Source organism: Amborella trichopoda, chromosome 1 (genome assembly GCF_054954075.1).
Source record: "Amborella trichopoda isolate Santa Cruz 75 chromosome 1, AtrichopodaSantaCruz75HAP2 v2.0, whole genome shotgun sequence".
Classification (NCBI taxonomy): domain Eukaryota; kingdom Viridiplantae; phylum Streptophyta; class Magnoliopsida; order Amborellales; family Amborellaceae; genus Amborella; species Amborella trichopoda.
Window position 1 is genome coordinate 51811316 of NC_142336.1, and position 20942 is coordinate 51832257.

General features: G+C 33.1%; 2 long non-coding RNA genes across 2 annotated transcripts in view; one reads left to right on the top strand and one right to left on the bottom strand.

The window, feature by feature from the left end:
* The window catches only part of LOC148783914 (uncharacterized), a 62535-nt gene extending 44935 nt beyond the window's left edge, over positions 1 to 17600 (top strand). Inside the window, exon 2 of the long non-coding RNA XR_016059633.1 lies at positions 14991 to 17600. This is a non-coding gene — a long non-coding RNA (uncharacterized LOC148783914). The remainder of the gene's footprint in view (positions 1 to 14990) is intronic.
* On the bottom strand, positions 15017 to 17594 carry LOC105420699 (uncharacterized). Its single transcript, XR_016059632.1, has 2 exons — positions 17429 to 17594; positions 15017 to 15293 (listed from the first exon to the last, which is right to left on the bottom strand). It is a non-coding gene; the product is annotated as an uncharacterized LOC105420699 (long non-coding RNA).
* Positions 17601 to 20942: the final 3342 nt, after the last annotated feature.

Below are 20942 nucleotides of genomic sequence, written 5' to 3' on the forward strand. Positions count from 1 at the left end.
AGCTCAGTTGATCTAAATTAGACGACTAGATGACGGGAAAGCATGTCTTTTATGTTGTAGGAGAAGCATGGAAACCTTTCCCATTAAATATATTAGGGGTGTGTGATAATGTTCGAGAAGCTTTTATTGAACTTTGATTTTAGCAAATGACACACTCACAATCCGCTCATCTGAAATCTGATGGAAATGAGTGACCGTTATTTTATTTGATTAAAAATAAATGGTTTATTTGTATACTTTTTCTTGTTCATCTATTAGGCTAAATATGTGATCGGAAGTACAGATTTGACCGATAATTTAATGCTTGAGAGAGAGGCACAGGTTCGAGTGCATGAATTTTGGTGAGTCATATAATGATGTTCAAGCGCTTTCACCTTGTTGTTTTAAAAAATAATATTGAAAATTTGTACATCACGTTTATTCTTGATTGGAAGTATAGGCAATACTATTATTTAACAAAAAATAGAAAAGAACTAGGCATGAAAGTTAAATAACGCAAAAATTCAAGAATTTATTAAATTCACTTTAAGGAGATATGCGCATAAATTTCTCTCCTTTTATTGATAGTAACCAAAATACGTTTTCCTCTTTTTAAAGGATGAGGTTTCTATAAGACCTAGGTTTTACAAAAGGGTGACGTTTGTATAGATTCTAGGCTCTAAACAATCAAATTAGAGCTTACCTTTTAAATAGTATCAAGAAATGTGGTTTTACTATTGAAAATCTTTGTGATAGCCTTAAAATATGTTTTTATATTTATTTATAAAGGTTAAAGGTTAAAAAATAGTATAGATTGGCCGTTCTATGAAAACTTGAAAATATTGAAAATTGAAGGTCAAAAAATGCGTAACAAAATACACTATTTCCAAAACTTGAAATTCAAATTTTCCTCATGTCCATGCATCTCGATGTCGAGATGATCAATTTGAAGATATTTGGACATCAAAACAACATATTCTAATGAAATTTTTGAGGTAAGCTCAATTTTGATTGTTTAGAGCCTTGGCCCTATATAAACTTTTCCCTATATGAAAACAAAATAAATTCTCACTTTAAATCTGAAGTACTTTGGACAATAAAATTATCATGATGGCTCTAAAATCAATTTCCAACACCGATAATATTAAAACTCATAAAATATTATAGATCTTGTGGATTTATGAACACTTAGTTTTTAAAGCAAAATGGATTGTCTAGATAATTAGTTACAATCTACACTACTTTAGAGTTTGAAATCATATTCTTTTTCACAACCATAATGCTCAAGTTTTTCAATGCTTGACGTATAATTTTCGATGAGTTTTGAGGGGAAGATTTATCGACTATTTTCCTATGTCAAATAAAAAAAAGTAGAATGAATTAACCTAATGCAAAAAATTGCCTAAAATGGAAATATTTGTACAACCTTTTAATATTCTTCATAGGTCTATTCCTCAAAGGTCAATGTTTTCCTGAAATAGATATGTTAACTGGCCCGTCCTCTCGCACCCAGCATTGTGGGGTTATTTTAATGTTGTCTATATCTCTCCTTTAAATTAACCATTTTTTAATGTTTTCTATTTCTTTCCTATATATCAACCATATTTTAATGTTTTCTATTTCTCTCCCATATATCCACGATTCAAATGCGTCCTTGTGAGACGGTTCAACAGGCCCACGTCGTTAGATTTTGAAAAGGCAGGGCAAGGCGAGGATCACGTGAGGTCTTTTATCGTCCTCTAATAAAAAACGGGTGAGGTATAATGAAAAGTATAGTCAACAGTCAAAAAATAAAAAATAAAAAAGAGGCGAGGTTTGTACATATCCTTTTTTTTTTAGGAAAAATTGTTTCATTGGAGCTTGACTGCATTGCGATACATGCGGTCCAGAACGTGTAAAGCATCCATTTAAAGACAAATGTAAGTAGGTGTTCCATTTAAAAACAATAAAAATTAATGGTCCAAATATTTTTTTATTATAATTATTATTTTAAATTTTTTTATTTTTATGTATTCATGATCTCCATGTTACATATTATATGTCCTTGAAAATTAAGTCTTAAAATCCATCTAAAAAATATATTTATTAATAGGCCCGCATTTTTACTTATGCGGGCTTGGCCTCATAGAAACCGGGTCCTTTTTACAAAGTTGCTTCATGGAAAAAAAGTAAAGCCCCACTGCAAAAAAAAAGATTTGGGGCATGGAGAAGTAAATAATCCCCTCAAAATTAAAATGTTTGGGGTATTGAAAATTCCTATGGCGGCTTTAAAATCTATTTCCATCACTGATAAAATTTGTAGTAAAAAAACAATACAGATCTTATGGGTTGTTGAACACTTGAGAACAAAAGGTCTAGATAATGCATTATAATTTACACTATTTTTAGAGCTTGAAATCTTTTTTTTTTTTTCACATCCACAATGGTCAAAATGATCGTTTTAGAGGTTTTGTGGTGCCAAAACTATAGTTGTTTGGTGAAATTTTAAATTCAGCCTTTTTTTTTATAAAACATAAGTCCTATTTTACATAATAATAAAAGAAAATCATGTACCCTCTTTTAACTTCTTTTTTTTTTGTACAAAATTGAGGGGCTTAATCACAATGAAGCCTCACCTCAAATCCTTTGGAAAGCACTTGTTATTACAATAAGAATGAAGTTTCTATAAGGGCTAGGCTTTATGAAACAAAATAAAGCCTCACCTCAAATATTTATTGAAAAACACTTTCAGCTACTGAAATATGAAAATAACAATTATGGTTCTGAAATCAATTTCTAACACCCATAATAAAATTTAAAACTAAAAAAACAATACAAATGTTGCGGATATTTGAACACCTATTTTAAGGTAAATTGGACTGTCTAAATATTTTATTACAAAAACTATTTTCAGAAGTTGAAATTTTTTTTTTTTCCACAATCATGATATTCAAGCCGAGATGATATATGTAAAGATTTTCTATTACTCGAATTACAATTTTCAATGAGTTATAAAGTGATGATTTACTTATTTTGATAAAGTTGCAGCTATGTCCAACCATTTTCCCTACGTTTAAGGAGAGTGTTTGCGATATTTTAGTTAAATGCGGGGGTGTTTCACAAGCCAGATATTCGTCCTGATCTTCATTGAATGCCATCGAAAAGCTGGCACTTGGACTTCTTTTCTTTTTTTTCTTTTACCTTTCCATTCATTGGGAAGTTTAAAATTGCATAATTTTAAGGATGTTGGTAAATGTCGAAAAGGAGTTAACTTTTGACGATGCAAAAACATCGACACTTTTATCTCTTTTGTCGGGATTTTTTTGTGGTCCGTAACTTTCGTATTTTATTACGAGGAAAATGACCCTCAAAATGCTTCAATTATTGTTAAAATGACGAAAATGGCCCTGATAATTATACGTTAGTGGGAAAGAACAAAGTCAACCTGCCTGCTTTTTATGGGGAATGTCCCTGTCTTGTCCTTAAAATGCTTCATATGCCCACTTAATTTTTGCCCCTCCGAATGTAACTTTTATGCCTTTCAAATTTTGCATTTTATAATGCAACTTTGATCCCTTTTGAATTTTGCATTTTCTAATGTAACTTTGATTTGAAATCATGTTCGGAATCGGAATCGGAATCAGTGGTGGGCAATTCTCTTTGTTTTTATATTTGACTTGGAAGGTTATTAGGAATAATTTAGTAGCTTTATTGTATCTTTTGATTTATTTTTAAAATATCGATGAAAGAATACATGATATTGAATTCCAATAGTGGCAAATGGGTAAATTATTAAACAATTCATCTCTAATGGGCCAACAATGTCACGTCAAATACTTTTTTATTTTTTATTTTTTTTATGAAGTATTTTTGGATGAAATTTTGGATGTCCCATCATAAAATTAAAGTGACTTAAAATATATATATATATATATTTTTTATAAAAATAAATGACCAAGTACTCCTGATTTTGTTAGGGTATTCTGCCCATTTTTTATCTGAATTTTTTATTATTATTATTTTTATCATGTACACACCGATTAGATTTACGTATGCCCCAAATTTTTCTTCAATAAATTTATAGAATAAAAATAATAAATAAAAAACTATAAACCATATATTTGGGTTGAGTCACATAAAAAGCCATTTGATAAATTGCCATATTTTATCTTTTCATTATTATTTGACTATTGGAGTTGGTGAGCCGGATCAATATCATCAATTTGGCTCGATTCACCACAAGATTCATGTCATACAAAAATTAGTATTCATAATTATCATTTGGTCATAAAATTTTAGAAATAAATTTCCAAAGAATTTCAACAATATCCTAAAACAAATTTGGAAGTGTTTAAATCATCAGTTTAATTTTACTCATATGGCCAGAAAAAACTAATTGTAAAAAGCAAAAAATCACCATATCGTCAGTGGGACACCAAGCAAGAAATTGAATTCCCCTAAATGCTGACAGGAAAAAGTTGTACATAAAAGCTGGAAACATAAATTCCCTTGACTTTAAATGCCTGAGAAAAAATTTTGTCACCTCATATATGAAAAATTGTGATGAAATTCATTATAAAAATTTCAACACAACAACTAATATCTCAATTGATAAACTGGATAAGGTTCCTGTGCAAAAGGTACAAATTTTCCACCAACTATGATACCCCATGTTTACTGCTATTGTAACTTGGGGTTGGTATGTATAATGCAGAGGCTCTAAACAATCAAAGTAAGACGTACTTTAAATAGTATCGAAAGATGACATTTAAATGCTAAAAATCTTCGTGATAACCTGAAAATTTATTTTCATCTCTAATAATAAGATTGAAAGAGAAAAGTTTGAATAGAGCCGAGGCTCTAAACAATCAAATTCGAGCCTACCTCAAAAATTCCACTAGAAGAGATTGTTTTAATGCTCAAATATCCTCAAATTCATCATCTCCACGTCAAGATGCATGGACATGAGAAAAAAATGGATTTCAAGTTTTGGAAATAATGTATTTTATAACACACTTTTGGACCGTAAATTTTAAAGATTTACAAGTTTTTATAGATCTCTCGATTTACACTATTTTTGTAGCTTTAAACTTTATAAATAAAGTTAAAAATATATTTTAAGGCTATCAAAAAGATTTCCAGTTTTGAAACCAAATTTCTCGATACTATTTGAATGTAGGCTCTAATTTGATTGTTTAGAGCCTAGGCTCTATACAAACCGCACCCATATTTAAAACTTAAAAAATAGTGTAGATGGAGTAATGTATAAACACTTGAAAATTGACAGCTCGAAAATGTATTACTAGACGTAATATTTTTAAAACTTGAAATCTATTTTTTCTTGTGTCCATACATCTTAATGTCGAATAGATAAATCTGACGATTTTTGGCCTTCAAAATAACTTTTTTTGGTGAATTTTTTGAAGTGCACCCTATATTGATTGTTTAGACCCTCGCCCTTATGTAAACCTTTTTCTTTAAACTTTTGTAGAGGGAAGGGTATGTCCGTAATTTGGAGAAAGGGTATTTTCGACAACCACCAAATTTGTTGATTGGGCTGTAAGCCGTCAAATCCGATGTGTTGAGTACGAGGTTTTCGTTCCATTTTTTATGCCAATTCCGAACTGTTATACTAAACGGACCATAGAAATTTTGACGCGTACGATTTCTCGAGTCCTTTAAATATCGAATCTGGACCGTTGATGTGAGGCTCCTTGCGTTGTGGTCCCCACGTGGAAACGTTTAAAGCGTACCACAGTCAGGCGGCTTCTGAGCTGTGGCGTTTTACACGTGGAGTACGAACTACCAAGTAATAAAAAAATCAAAAGATTTATAAACAATGATTTATGGGGAGAAAATAAATAAATAATTGTGGGGAAAGAAGTAATGTCGATAAAGACAGGACATGAGGGCTCTGCCCTGCCCCTTCGAACAATTGAAAGGACGTGATGGCCACGTCTTTGACTCTACGAAATCGACCCCTTATTTCGGAAATATCGGGCATAGTTGGGCTGATATTCTCGCCTCGAAATTTCGTAAATTCGCATGGTTGACCCCCCTTTGTATATCGAGGCGCATTCGGAGCGCGGATATCTATGGCCTTTACGTGGTCCTTATAGAGCACAACGGAAAACCACCATTCGTGTAGTTAATCTCAAACCCCAAATATTTTTATAGAAAATGCTAGGATGACGATGATTTGGAACACTCACACTAAGAGATATAAATTTTTTTAATATTATGAGAGACAAAAGAAATACGGTCTTTCAAAAATCTCAAAGTTTCGAATTTTGTTTCTATTATATACTATGCTCCGAGCTTCGTGCTCTTTAGGGAATATGGATCCCGACCCATCCAAAAATAAAAAAATTATTTAAATATTATATATATGTATTATTTAAAGGGTGTGATCTGTATAGAGCTTAGGCTCTAAACAATCAAATTAGAGCATATTTTCAAATAGTATCGAGAAATGTGGTTTTAGTACTGGAAATCTTTATGATTGCCTTAAAATATATTTTCATCTTTATTTATAAATTTTAAAACTTAAAAAATAGTGTAGATCGACAAATCTATGAAAACTTGAAAATCTTGAAAATTGATGGTCAAAAAATACGTTACAAAATACATTATGTCCAAAATTTAATATCTATTTTTTTCTCATGTCCATGCATCTGGATATCGAGATGATCAATTTTAGGATATTTGAGCATCAAAACCACATCTTCTAATAAAAATTTTGATGTAGGCTTGAATTTGATTGTTTAGAGCTTTGGCTCTATTGAACTTTTCCCTTATTTAAATATCATAACTAAATATATATAATTCTATTTATTTAAATATTATATATAATATTATTTAAAAATATTTACATGCACTCAGACCCAAACTCGAATGGTGTTGGGGTCCAAGACCTGGATCGAGGTCCGGTCCGGTACTCGGGTCTTGGTTGGCTTCTTGGTCCATTGCAACCCCTAATTTGGGTGACTTTTTGGCCTGAGTTTGGGAATCACCTATGGATGGCTAGATAATTATTTTCAAGAGAAATTTTTTTTTTTTGATGTTTGAGTTTTTTTGATAATTAGATCTCACCATTAAAATTTGACAATCTGTGCTTATGCTTGAGACATCGATAAATGTTTTTTTGTTGGAGATAACGAGATGCCTTACATTTTCTTGATAAAATCTCATTTTATTCGATATTCCCCAAAGTTTCACATAACGTCAATTTATCCGAGTTGGTCACACAGGGAATGAGGAAAGCGGACCAAATCCTGCCAAAAGATTTTATACTATTTTGGGAGTAAACTGTACATCTACTCCCTCGGGTAAAACCCCATGTAGGATAATTTTAGACTCCCTCAAATTTTGGAGATGTAACTCTTCAACCTTTAGATTAATCTCAACAAAACAAAAAATAAAATAAAAATGTCTGTGCTGAACTCTAAAATCTAAAAAAATATTGTTCATTAAAATGAAAAGAATATATATTTCAAAATTTGGATCAAACAAATGGTCATAAGATGATTTTTTAACCTTGTTGCATCATATTACTATACAACAGTTGCATGATATTATTGCTCATCAATAATAATAGTTTGTAGTTAAAGCTATTAAGCTACGTATTGAGTTTTGATGATATAGTTTTGACAGAAATTATTTTCAACCTTTTCATTTAAACTTTTCAAAATATCTATATTTCTCATTGTATATAATTTGAATTCAAAATTATTTAATAATAAATAACATATCTAATTTAAGATTGAAGTTGTAGTAATTATTCAAAAAATCCCAAGTAAAAAGGCAAACGCAATAATAATCCTACAAAAAAACCCCATCGATAAAATTCTGATAAAGATATTTGTCACCAAGCCAAGAAGTTTAGAATTTTGGGAGTATTTGTTTGGTGGCAGTTTTGGCTTTGGAAGCCAAAACCTCCGAACAATCATCTCCACTGGGGCACAGAGGGACTTAAAAACTCAAAGAAATATTGGAAGTTTCCCCTTCCATGCCCCCCAGGGAACCAACATTTAGAGGTTTCGGGTTCAAAAACAAAACTTCCACCAAACAAGTACACCCTCGGTGGTCATTTTTAGCAATGGAAGCTGGAATTATAAGTGGGATTTTTCCTCTCTTTAATTTGAAGGTCGGATATTGGAGTCTTTGGTTGAATTTTCTAGAATTTGGAAACTATGGTAACTTTGTTTTGGTTAAATTTGAGATTCTATAATTCATGAGATTGGAAATTTTTCATTGAAGTTTTCATGGATGAGAGGACAATTTTTATTGAATGAATGAGGTTTGAGAATTTATAGTTTTTTTATAGTAGGCCCAACACAGAGAATGGTTGAAAAATACATAAAAACACCATATTCACTACTACAACTTGAAGGCACATATGAGTATATCAAGTCGCATCGATATGAGGATAACATTTAGGCCTCCGTTCTTCTTACCATCATATATTTTTAAAAAATATAAATATTTTGATAAAAATAAAATGACCCAAATACCAAAAAAAAATTAGGGGTATTTTATTCACTGAAGATTTTTTTTATACTTTATACAAATGTCTCCATATGAGATCCGTACACCTTCTAGTTTTTATTTATATCTAATTTGAAAAAACAAAATTGGATGACGATCGGGCCGAGACTTTTAAATGACTAAATAGTCAACATCGTAGTTCACCTAGCATACTATGGGTCTCAACTATCAACCTTCTATGTTGATGGGATTGTTGAGACTTGAAAGCATATCCTAGCATCTCAAAAAAAAAATTCCCTTCTTTATACCTTGGATCAAGCTTAAATATAAGGGTGCGGTTTCTGTAAGGTTGCAACCTTAAACAATCCAATTGAGGCGTATCTTAAATTTTTTTCATAATATGTAATTTTGTTGTAAAAAATTATTAGTATTAACTTAAAATCTATTTTCATATCTAATTAGAAAATTTTAATTTTTAAAAATAGTTAAAAATTAAGTAGATCTATAAATATATGAAAATCTTGAAAATGGATGGTCTAGATAATGCGTTGCAAGATGCACTATTTCCAAGACTCAAAAACTATTTTTTTCATATTCATACATCTCGATGATCGATTAGAGTGTTTTTTCAACATTAAAACAACATTTCTGATATATATTTGAGGTGCATATGTGATTCTATATTTTAAGATTGCAACCTTATATAAACTTTTTCCTAAATATAAAGCTAAAAAATCATTTTTCTTTGTTGGATTGTGCTAAAATAACGACTTCCTTAGGTGGCCAGATCAACCCAACCATAAAAATTAGGATATGGGCTACAAAATGTGACCCAAGCGGGCCAAGGCACATTTGGGCCAGCCATGCCAGCATAGGTTCAGGGCTAGGCCAGCCCTATGGGCACCGAGGCAGGGTTAGGGCCAAGGTTGGCGTGGGCCCTTTTCCAGCCCTACTCCTAGCCGCCAATGGAAAACAAAAGAACCATTCAGCTAGAAAGGATTTTTCTAATGATTGTGGATCCAAAACTTTCAATCGAAAAATCCTCCCAATTGCCTCTTTGGCTCGAGGGAGCAAGTGGATAATATGCTCCTGCTGGAGCATATTAAACCCTCCGTCTACGTGTGCTTTCTTGATGGCAACATTAGAAGGCGGGGAAAGATTATTTAACCTCGGCTTCATCTCGTGTATTTTTTTATTTAAACACATCCGTTATCCAGATACATTGTCCTGTGTACGAGGTTTCACGATGGCGCAAAAATGGATAATTTGACTTATAAAAAAGATGCAGTTTCTATAAAGCATAGGCTTTATGGAAACAAAATAAAGCCTCACCTCATATCCTCGTTCAGAACGCACTTTCCACAACAGAAATCTTCATGATGATTCTAAAATAAATTTTCAATACCCACAAGAAATTTTGAAAGTACAAAAATATATATAAATATTGCGGATATGTGAACATTATTTTAGAGCGGAATGGACGGTCTAGATAATTTATTATAATATACACTATTTTTATAACTTGAAATCCTATTTTTTTTGCAACCATAATTTCAAGTCGGGATGGTCCATGTAAAAGCTTTCCAATGCTTGAATTACAATTATTGATGAGTTAAAAGGTCAGGCTTTACTTATTTTTATAGGGCTGCAGCCCTCTCAAACCATTTTCCTTAAAAAAATAAATAAAATGGATAATTGGATGAATATTTATGCCATTCAACCTATAGATTAACCTTAACAAAAAAATATACCCTTAATTTTTTTACCTGCTATGCAATTGAAAAAACCAATGTCTTGTGATTGAATAGAACCATCCAAGTTTAAACGGTGGAATCTAAGTGTTAGAAAACTAAAATTTATTTTTTGTTTTGTTTTTTAGAATAATTATCTTGTAATTATTAAGTGGTTTCCAAAATTATAATTAGAAAAATATCCTTCCAAGTAGGTCATCTGATCAAGGGATTAGAAGTAAACTATGTTCCCGAGGGAGCATTGTATGTGTTCAATATTTATTATACATTCATACGGCATCTTGATTGAGGAAATTACCACATGGGGGTGATATTTCTTTTAGCCTATTTGGTATTCTTGTAAAGAATGTTTGAAAAGACCCCTCCTCGCTTTTGTCCATGTGTATACAGAGAAGAACTCCAAGGCAAATCAATTGTAAAGAGGCAAGCGAGTTGAAGGTTGCATCTTACAAGAGAAATAATGACTGAGAAGAGGTGAATTGTATTTGTTTATGATTGTATTCATTTGTGAATTTATATGCGTATGCAACATGCCTTAGGTCTGGTTTTCTGGTTTAATGTGCACTTTTTTTGTGAGGTTACTATGTTGGTAATTGAACATTGAAGCCACTAATTTGGATGAAAGATCAATAAAGAAGGAAGTGGTTGTTACTGTCCAAAAAAAAGAAGAGAAAATTTCAAGAAAAAACCTTTTTTTTTTGACAATAGGATGAAGATTTTATTCATTAAGAAAGAGGGAATCACAACAGATCAAGAAAGAAATAAATTAAGTGGGCGTAGCGCCAAATACAACTATTAAGGAATCCAGCATCCCTTTTAGCCAATCCATCTGCTAAATTGATATTGGGTATCACATTATGACAGAAGCTCGAGCTGCTTCCTCATATGAGACAACTTGATAGGTGACATATATAAGAAATGGCCGTACATAATTGTTTATTTTCGTTGAACACCAAGTATCTATCCCTCAATCTAATACATACATCATAAATGCATAATGGTATATCAAGGTTCGTGTAGTCCACATCAATTAATTGAAAAAAAACTATAATGATGATGATGATGATGATGAAGACATACGCCATAAGTGTCCACTCAAATTTACAACATATCGATACATATAAGAAAGAAAAAGCATAGAACATGCAATCCCAATCTTCTATTTTGAACAACCGGTAATTGACAGTAGGTTACTGCAGAAAATGGTTTGAGACTTTAGGGTTGCATTTGATATGTGACTTGATACACATTATGATATACTTTTTGTCCTTGTGACTCCCAGAATAACCCGCATCTCCATTTGCGTTAGACCAATCGTTTAACTTAATTTTAATGCTAAAAAGAAAAGGACATACATCGTTTCTATGCAGCCAGCACTCGTATGCGGGCTTCGCAATAAATCTATTTTTAAAATATAATTTGATCCTAATCTATTTTTTAAATATAATTTGATCTTAATCTATTTTTTAAATATAATTTAATCCTAATTTGTAGAGAATATATAATCTTTAACATGGAAAATATGAATATGACATATTTTTTTTCGAAAACTGGAAATAATGATTATACTAAGAGAACATTTGGATGTTAGTTACACTTGATTTTAGATGGACCACCTATTTACCTCCATCTTTAAAATGGGTGCTTTATACTTCTGGACCACATATTGTAGAAATGCGGTGCGGCCAACAATTTTTCTAATATATGCTTTTTGTACACAAAAAATGGTTAACTGCACAACAAAAAAACTATGATGTACTTTCCGTTACACGACTATAGGCATTGACAAAAACTTTCAGGAAAATTATGAGGAAAAGGTTTAGATACGTGCGAGGCTTTAAACAATCAAATTGGTGCTCACCTCAAAAGTTTCACTAGAAGAGGTTGTTTTGATTCCAAATATCTTCAAATTGATATTCTAGATCTCAAGATGCATGGACATGAGAAAAAAATGGATTTCAAGCTTAGAAATAGTGCCTCTTGTAATGTATTTTTGGAACATCAATTTTTAAAAATTTTCAAGTTTTCATAAATCTGCTCGATCTACACTATTTTTTAAGCTTTAAATTTTATAATTAGTGATGAAAATATATTTTAAGGCTATTACAAAGTTGTCTAGTGTTGAAACCATATTTCTCGACATTATTTGAAGACGTGCTTTACTTTTGATTGTTTAGAGCCTCGTCTCTATACAAACCACACCCCCCCACACGGCCGCCCTCCCCCCCCCCACCCCACCCCCCCCCCCCCCCCCCCCGGGGCCCCCCCTCACATCCCCCAACCCACCAAAAGCCCCAAAATACTTTTGACACCATATTGTTCACCGCAACACTATTTATTTTTGCATTTGTACCACAAAAAAAAAAGTTCACTTTTTTTTAACCAAAATACCCTCATTTTAACCCATGTTTCCTACTTTCTTTCTCTGAGTTGATTCAACATCACAACTTGAATATAGAGCCATTCTAGCACATTTTATACCGGGCTGACACAATCTCAATATAAACCGGACCAACACATTTTCTGTCGGACCTGCAGAATTTGCATATCAGAAGCCGGTTTGACACATTTTATGCTAGACCAACACAATTCCAATGCCAGAGCAGCAAAATTTGAATATCAGATGCCGGTCTGACACATTTTATGCCTGACCGACACATGTTCACATTTTAGAAACGTGGGTTACAATAGGGATATGTTAGTAAAAAATTTAACTTCTGTGCTTTTGGGTTGGGGGATGTAAAAATAAATAGTATTATGATCAACAGTTTGATATCAAAGACTTCGACACCGTTGCCTTGTCCATGGCTAATGCAACTATAAGTTTTCACATGCCTTCGTTTGTTTCTCTTCAATTACATAGGACTCTTCTTGTCATCCTGGAAAGGAAAAAGGTAATATAGTTCAAGAGCCAATACATTCAAAGGAAATTTAGATATCTTTTAAAATTTCCTTCTAAAATTTCGTTATTACATTGATAATCATATTTTTATATTTTCTCCCAAATTGCTCATACTTCAGACTTTGAAAGTCTAAAGTTGAGTTTGGTGTAGTGCTTCAAATCTTAGATATGTAGGATATTGTCTACCCTACATATCTATATCGGTTTGCCAAATAACTAGTCTGGATTTGTCAGAATTAGTGATCCCTAAAAATTTAAAATAGTAAAAAAATAAAAATAAAAATGGGGCTTATGGGGTAAAAATTTAAAGGGGATCTAAGAAAATATCAAAAGTGGGTTTTAGTGGGAGATTGAGTTAGGATCGATAGCTTCCAGATGATGTGGTTCCAGACTTCCAGCAGATTGCTGGCCCAGATTGCCAATTCTTGATCTAGATCGCTAGGTTTTAAAACACTAGTTTGGGGGCAACTTCAAGTTGAGGTTTTGATCCGGAACCTCAACTTCAAATCTCATTAGAGAGGTTTTTCTCATTGCCATAATTCACGCTTTGAAGGTCCGAATTTGTCCAAAATCTAAAGCTCAAGTTCTAACCTTTGAAGAAGTATGAACAATTTGGGGAAAATTAAAAAGGAAAGAAAGAAAAGTGTATATACATAAAAATGATTTTGATTTCTACAGGCCATAAATTTCAAATGGAGTGTCGGATTTGGATGATTCTTAAATAGTTGAAAAGTTCTTAGGCACTACATTAGGCAAGGTTATAAGTAAGTATTTGAAAATCTAATTTTGTCTCTAATTATAAAAATTTAAAACTCTAAAAATGATTAAAATCAAGTAAATTTATAAACATATGAAAATCTTGAAAAGGGAAGGTCTAAATAAAGTGTTGCAAGATGCACTATTTTTGGAGCTCAAAATCTCTCTTTTTTGTCATACTCATACATCTCAATGTCGAAATGATCGATTAGAGGGTTTTTCAACATCAAAACAACCTTTTTCGATAGATTTTTGAGGTGCATATTTAATTTTACATGTTAAGGTTGTAATCTTATATGAACTTTCATATTCTCAACTATCCAACTTTATATCAAACAGCAATGAATGATTGGGACTTTGTGCACTAAAAATTAATGATCTTATTGTCCGCTATCTCAATAGTTTGAAAAAAGCTCCGATGATGATAATGATGATGATGATAACAATTCCAAATTGCTCCGCTACACCTTTTTTTGGGGGTGAATAGACCGATCTTTAACATAGTGGCATTCAGTCGTCTTTTCCAAAATACAAAAACAATTATGCTATCATGTTGACAAAGACTGTAATAGCTTGCTAGCTAGGAGGCTTAAGCAATAAAAGAGCTTATCCTAAATGGAGGTATAAGTATTTCAAATTTGGTTTAATTTTTGGCAGGCAAGGATAAAAAATTAAGGAGACCGGATCGAAATTCCACTCACTTTGATTGACTTGAAAGAAATTAAATCAGCCCAATTGATCCCTTACAATTATAGAGCCATGAATTTCTAAAAAGAAAACAACCTTGTAATACATGCCAATCCAAGGTTCATACCTATCTGAAAACTTCTGTACAATTCTCATGGTATTTCAAAAAAAGATTTGGAGCTCAGAAAGTACTCCAAGTCAATTCCACCTTAAAAATGGCTGAACTGTTCCATTCAAAGGACGATGGGATCTAGGTTTTAAGAGCTCAAAAACTTTTTTTTCTTTTTCCTAATTTCTAAATCACCACAAGGTGAATCAAAGATGATTACAAAATTCTCTGATCAAAACATCCTCGCCAATCACATTTTCATAATAGTCTCAATCATGTTTTCACAGCAGTCTTGCAGGACCACCATATATGCACCCTTCTTTTAATCAACATCCAAAAGAACGGAAATATTTTCTCTTGCATTCATTTTCAGAAAATGACTCGTTATTAAGCATTTCACAAATTCTTAAAAGTACATATTCATACCAGCCACAGCAAAAACAAAAAATTGCATGTGGCCAGCTCCAATTCCAAGCAAAAACCATTTGGCAGCAAAAAGGAGTTGAAAGGAAAAATTATTCTTAAAAGCACATTTATATCAAATTACAGCAAGAAAAATCGAATGAAAAGCTCAATTCTGAAATTCATCACCTCAAAGCAAACACCACTCCTCATATGCCTTTGTTGATCACTGATCAGTCACCTGGGAGAAGCAGTGACATCAGAAAACTATGAAAGATGCTTGAGATGACTCAGAGCACTGGCATCTGTGTGAGGCTGAATATATACAGTATATAGCTCTCTCTCTCTCCCTCCCTCTCTCCTCTTTCTCTCTCCCTCTCTCCCTCTCTCTCTCGCTCTCTCTCTCTCTTGTACGCAAGGGAGAGCACACACATGCACACACACACACACACATAAGCACATATTTGCATTCAATCACATACACAATCTAATTTATGTCACTTGGTCAATGATTAATGCAACTTGGGTACATAGGATTAGAACATAAGCAACCAAGAGGGCATAACAATTTCTGATTCAGGTAGACTAGCAAATATCATAAGCAAGTTTTAACAGAGATGCTCTGGTAACCCAAATATAAGGGATCATATAAAATATTATATAAATAGTGTGCTAGGAACATCAGGTTCGGTCTTCAAAAATAACATATGGTATTACTCAATAATCATCATAAATGACTCAGGATAATAAAACAATGTTGAAGAAAAGTCCAGCTAATAAGGGTCTTAGGGTCATATTTGTAATTGTCAAATTGCATAATTGCATGTCTTGTACACGCGTATAGTAATTATTTTCTCCCTGAAGGGGTCAATCAGTTTCAATCACTTGTATGATTGTATATAATGGTTTCAATCCCTCATATTAAATGGCATCTTGATTCATTCCAACAAGCTACCTGAACCAGGCCCAAAAGATCAGGCATCAGAAACCTTAAATCAGTTTAAGTGTGAGTATGTGATTGTCAATCACTGAAACTCAGAGATCCAGAATCAACATTCAGTAGTGAATACATCAGTATTCACAATGCCTGTTTTTTCTTAGAACTTTGTTCAGTGACTCAAGCTGAGTCCAAGGATTTTCTGTTGATGTCTATCCCATAAAGGTTCCTCAAATTGGACCATCGGGAATAGGTTTTTGGTAATTGACCGAGAAATTCTAGGAAAAACTGGATCTCACAAGTATCAGGCTCTCATTTTCTACTAACGTGTGAGGATTGGATCAGGTTGAAACACTTGTAAGGTCAATTTTCGGCAATGTGGGTAAGGTCAATTTTCGGCAATGTGGCTACATGAGATTAAGGTGTGGGAGTTCTCATGATTTCTGTGTTTTGAAAGATTTATGTGCAATGTGTGACAAGGATCTAATGATGATGATGAGTAGCCTAAGCTATTTCTACTTCAAATAGGAGAACTAAAGCATTTTGTGCAATTTGAGAGAGAACATTTGTTCTTTTGGTATGCTTTTGATACAGAATGTCACAAATTTTTTTATCAAATTTATTTAAAAGGACCAAATGAAGAGTTGTAGATATAGAAGGGGTTCCAAGGGATAAATTGATGGTCCTAAGTAGAACCAAGCAGACCAGAAACCATGATGATATATTTAGGAGAAAAAAATTCTTCGTTAGCATGACTCCAAGATAGTTTCCTCAATTTACAGTCCCTGTATTTTCAATGTGTTAAAACATAGTATTATCATTAGTCTAACTCAATAGAAAACAAGAAGAGAATTATTTATGTAGCCTTGCATACCCCAAATGGTTGGTCAAAAGCTATAATAAAGCTAATGATGATGATGTAGCCTTGGATACTCATGTACTTGACATATTTGTATAAGCAAGCATATTCAAGTTTCGCGCACCAATGTGTTAGCAATAGAGACCAGACTTTGCTTTTCAAGCCTCTTATTTGAGAGGTGCTCTACCTCTCTGGATGTCATGTTTAAATTGTTCATAGTGGTGAGAGTAGACGACCTGAAACTCCTCTTGTCACAACTTTTATTCCTGGGCCACCGACTCCCAATGCTCTTGTCAAGCAATATGAGCATTTAGCGGTGCCCAATGAAAGTAGGACTACGTGACCCGGGCAAGTAAATATTGATTAAAATTCTTCTTCCTTTTTTTTACCACCCAGATCACTTACAAGTGTCCTAATATAATATATGAATATAATATATGAACCAATAAATGCACAAAGAATGCCAAGGACTCTCACTTGCTTGCCATCAAAACAAAATCTCATTCATAACATGAATCTAAAAATTACATAACAATTGGAATAAAATCAAGAAGATATGACATAAAGCAGTATCGCATACCTTGCCTCAGGTTACCCCAACGGGTCTCCTCCTCCAATAGCGCACGGGATCTCGGTCTAAACTCGTCTCATAACTCGAGAAGCGTAGGAAAAACCACTTGAGAGCATGACATGCGATAGGGCTTGACCAAGTGATGCAGAAAAAAAAAAAAAAAAAAAAAAAAAAAAAAATATATATATATATATATATATATATATATAGATATATTATTATTATTATTATTATTATTAGTTTTTTTGAGTTTATCTTTGTACTCAAGAATAGGTAGGCATGAGTTGTGCGTGAATTGATGTTGATAAGATAAAATTTAGGAATTAAATAGGATAAGGTTAAATCTATAAGGAGTTTTATCTCTTCAATAATAAGCATGCTTTTAGGATTTGGATAAAATGTGGAAAATCTTATTTTTTTGGTACGTGATGGTTAAAGACAGAAGATAGGGATGATGAAAAAAATGGGTTAAGGGAGATAAAATAGGAAAGTCACTTGTTTATTTTTTATTTTTTATTTTTAGTCTATTTAAAGGGAGATCTCCCTTCATGGTAAAAAGGTGAATGAGTTAATAAAATTTGGTTTCGTAAAGAGATTATTTTGGGGTGGATTTCCTTGCAGACCTTGAGAGAGGGTATATTCTCTCAACCTTTTTTTTTTATTATTCTGGTTTTATATCTCCCTGCATCAATTGGTATCAGAGCAAGTTAAGTCCATAGTATACAACGCCACCAAAGCGAATCAAGCTAATCCTGCTCTGACTATGGATGATCGTTGGGGAGAAATTTTGACTAAAGCCCTAGAGGATTTTCGAACTGAAGTATGTGAGATGAATTAGGAGATGAATTAGAGGATGCAACGCTTAGAGGATTTTCGAACTAAAGTACGTGAGATGAATCAGAGGATACAACAGTTGGATCAAGAGATAAATTAGAGGATGAAACGGTTGGATGAGAAGTTGCAACGGTTGGAGAATAACCTTTCTCGTGAAGAAGGTACTAGCAACCACATTAATCTTGCATCATGAATTCCACGACAAAACCAGGGTGTTGATTTCGAGCGTAAAGAAGATTACAAGCCAGATCCGCGTCCTATAGAGCGACCACGAGATTTTGGTAACCCGCGTCCTATAGAGTGGCCATGAGATTTTGGTACGAAAGTCGATCTACTAGAATTTCATGGTAAGCTCCACATTGAAGGTTTTATTGATTCGTTAAGTGCAAGTGAAGATTATTTTGAATGGACTGAATTGCCAGAGGAACGTAAGGTTAAACTTGTTGCTACCAAGCTCCGTGGGTATGCTACGGCCTGGTGGGAGCAAGTTCAACAATCCCGACTTCGAAGTGGGAAAGGAAAAAATACTGACTGGCAAAAAATGAAAAAGAAATTGAAAGGAAATTTTCTTCCAGCAGATCATGAGTAAATTTTCTTTCAAGAACTCCAAAATCTTTGACAGAATGAAAAAAAAGAAGAAAGTTATACTGGGGAGTTTTATCGATTAGTTGCTCGAAATAACCTCCAAGAGATGAGACAAAAGATTGCTCGATATGTAAATGGCCTTCAACCTACCATTTGAGGTTTTTCTACATCGCCCATGGACTCTAAGTAAAGCTTTTCAACTTGCTTTACCAGTAGAAACGAAATACCAAGGGAGCACCGATAAGCGCTTTTACCCCCAGAAGAAGGTTTTACGCCAATCGAAATTTAATAAAAAAGAAAAAAGCTAATGAGTTTATGTGTTATCGATGCAACGAACCAGGACATCGTTCGTTTGAATGCCTAAAAAAGAAGATGCAGGTACACTTGACTAAGAAGAGGAAGAAGTTCCAAAAGGTCTAATTCAAGAAATAGTCCTCTATGGTGATGACGAAGGAGATCCACTTTGAATCAAGCTCGAGGTCGAGCTTCTCCCAACCCCGAGAGAACGATGCATTGAAAAAAAAAAAATATTGATTATTATTATTATTAGTTTTTTTGACTTTATCTTTTAACTCAAGAATAGCTAGGTATGAGTTGTGCGTGAATTGATGTTGATAAGATTAAATTTAGGCATTAAAATAGGATAAGGTGAAAATTATGAATTAAATAGGATAAGGTTAAATCTAAAGGGAGTTTTATCTTTTCAACAATAGTGCATGCTTTTAGGATTTGGATAAAACGTGGAAAATCTTATTTTTTTGGAACGTGATGGGTAAATAAAGAAGATAGGGATGATGAAGAAAGTGAGTTAAGGGAGATAAAATAGGAAAGTCAGTTGTTTATCTTCTTTTTTTTTTTAGTCTATTTAAAAAGAGAACTCCCTTCATTGTAAAATGGTGAATGAGTTAATAAAATTTGGTCTCGTGAAGAGATTATTTTGGGGTGGATTCCCTTGCAGACTTTGAAAGAGGGTATATTATCTCAACCTTTTTTCTTTATTATTTTGGTTTTATTTCTCCCCGCATCACCAAGGCACAATCACATATGCAAGACTCAATGCATATGGGCTAGGGCGTGCCAACCTTGTGATGTGGGTGAGTCCTTAGGGTTCTAACTTTTATTCAAATTGAAACCCTAACTAAGATGAGAGAGAAAGAAAGAACGATAGAGAAGGGCGTACCTGCCCTAGGGTTTTGGATAGAGAGAGAGAGAGAGAGAGGCCATGTTGTTTATATGTGTGTAGAGAGAAGGTCCCATAGAGTGTATATATAACATAGATACTAGGGTTTTTAGGGTTAGGATTTTGCCATCATTATTAGACTCAATCTTGACCTTTGATCATGAAGACCTGTGGGGTGAAGAGATCTCATCCTTCATTCTTTAGATCAACCATAAAATGAATGAGGTGGAACCACTATCCCTCAGTTTCCATAACTCTATTCCCATCAAAATATTGTTTAGAGAAAATATTGTCTTCTTAGAAATCAATTTCAATTAATCTCTACAGTTTCCTATTTGAAATCATTCAAATTCTCTACCAAGCACTTTCCTTTATCTTTCAAATAAAGTGCATAGCTTTTTTCACAAGTCACTAGAATAGGAAAGAGAGGGGGAAGTGGGGGCGTCCCACTCATGTGAGGTCCTTGTAGGCCCCACACCCTTACATGTAGTGGGCCCAAAAGAATCCCAATGGGCACCCATACCTTATTTTATATTTTAAAACATTTGAAGGAATTTTATAAAACCATTTGGTATTTTATTTTCCTCTATGATAAAAATAAATCCAAAAAATTAATTTTCCCTATTTAAAAATCATTTTTTAATAAAATGAAATATCCATAGAGGTCTAAAAATTCATTTTAATTATTTAAAACATAATTAAAAATATAATTAAACATATTTAAGAAGATTTGATAGGAATTAGATCTAAAGAATAGAAATATAATAAATAAACTGAGAACTCCAGCCTTTCTAGAAACCGTATCTTACTGCACCTTCTCATTCTGACCCAATAGTTCCCATGACCCACAACTTTGTAGGGGTTCATGATTGGACTATCAAAGTCAGTTAATAAATGGAGGAAACACGATCCTAATCCATCGAT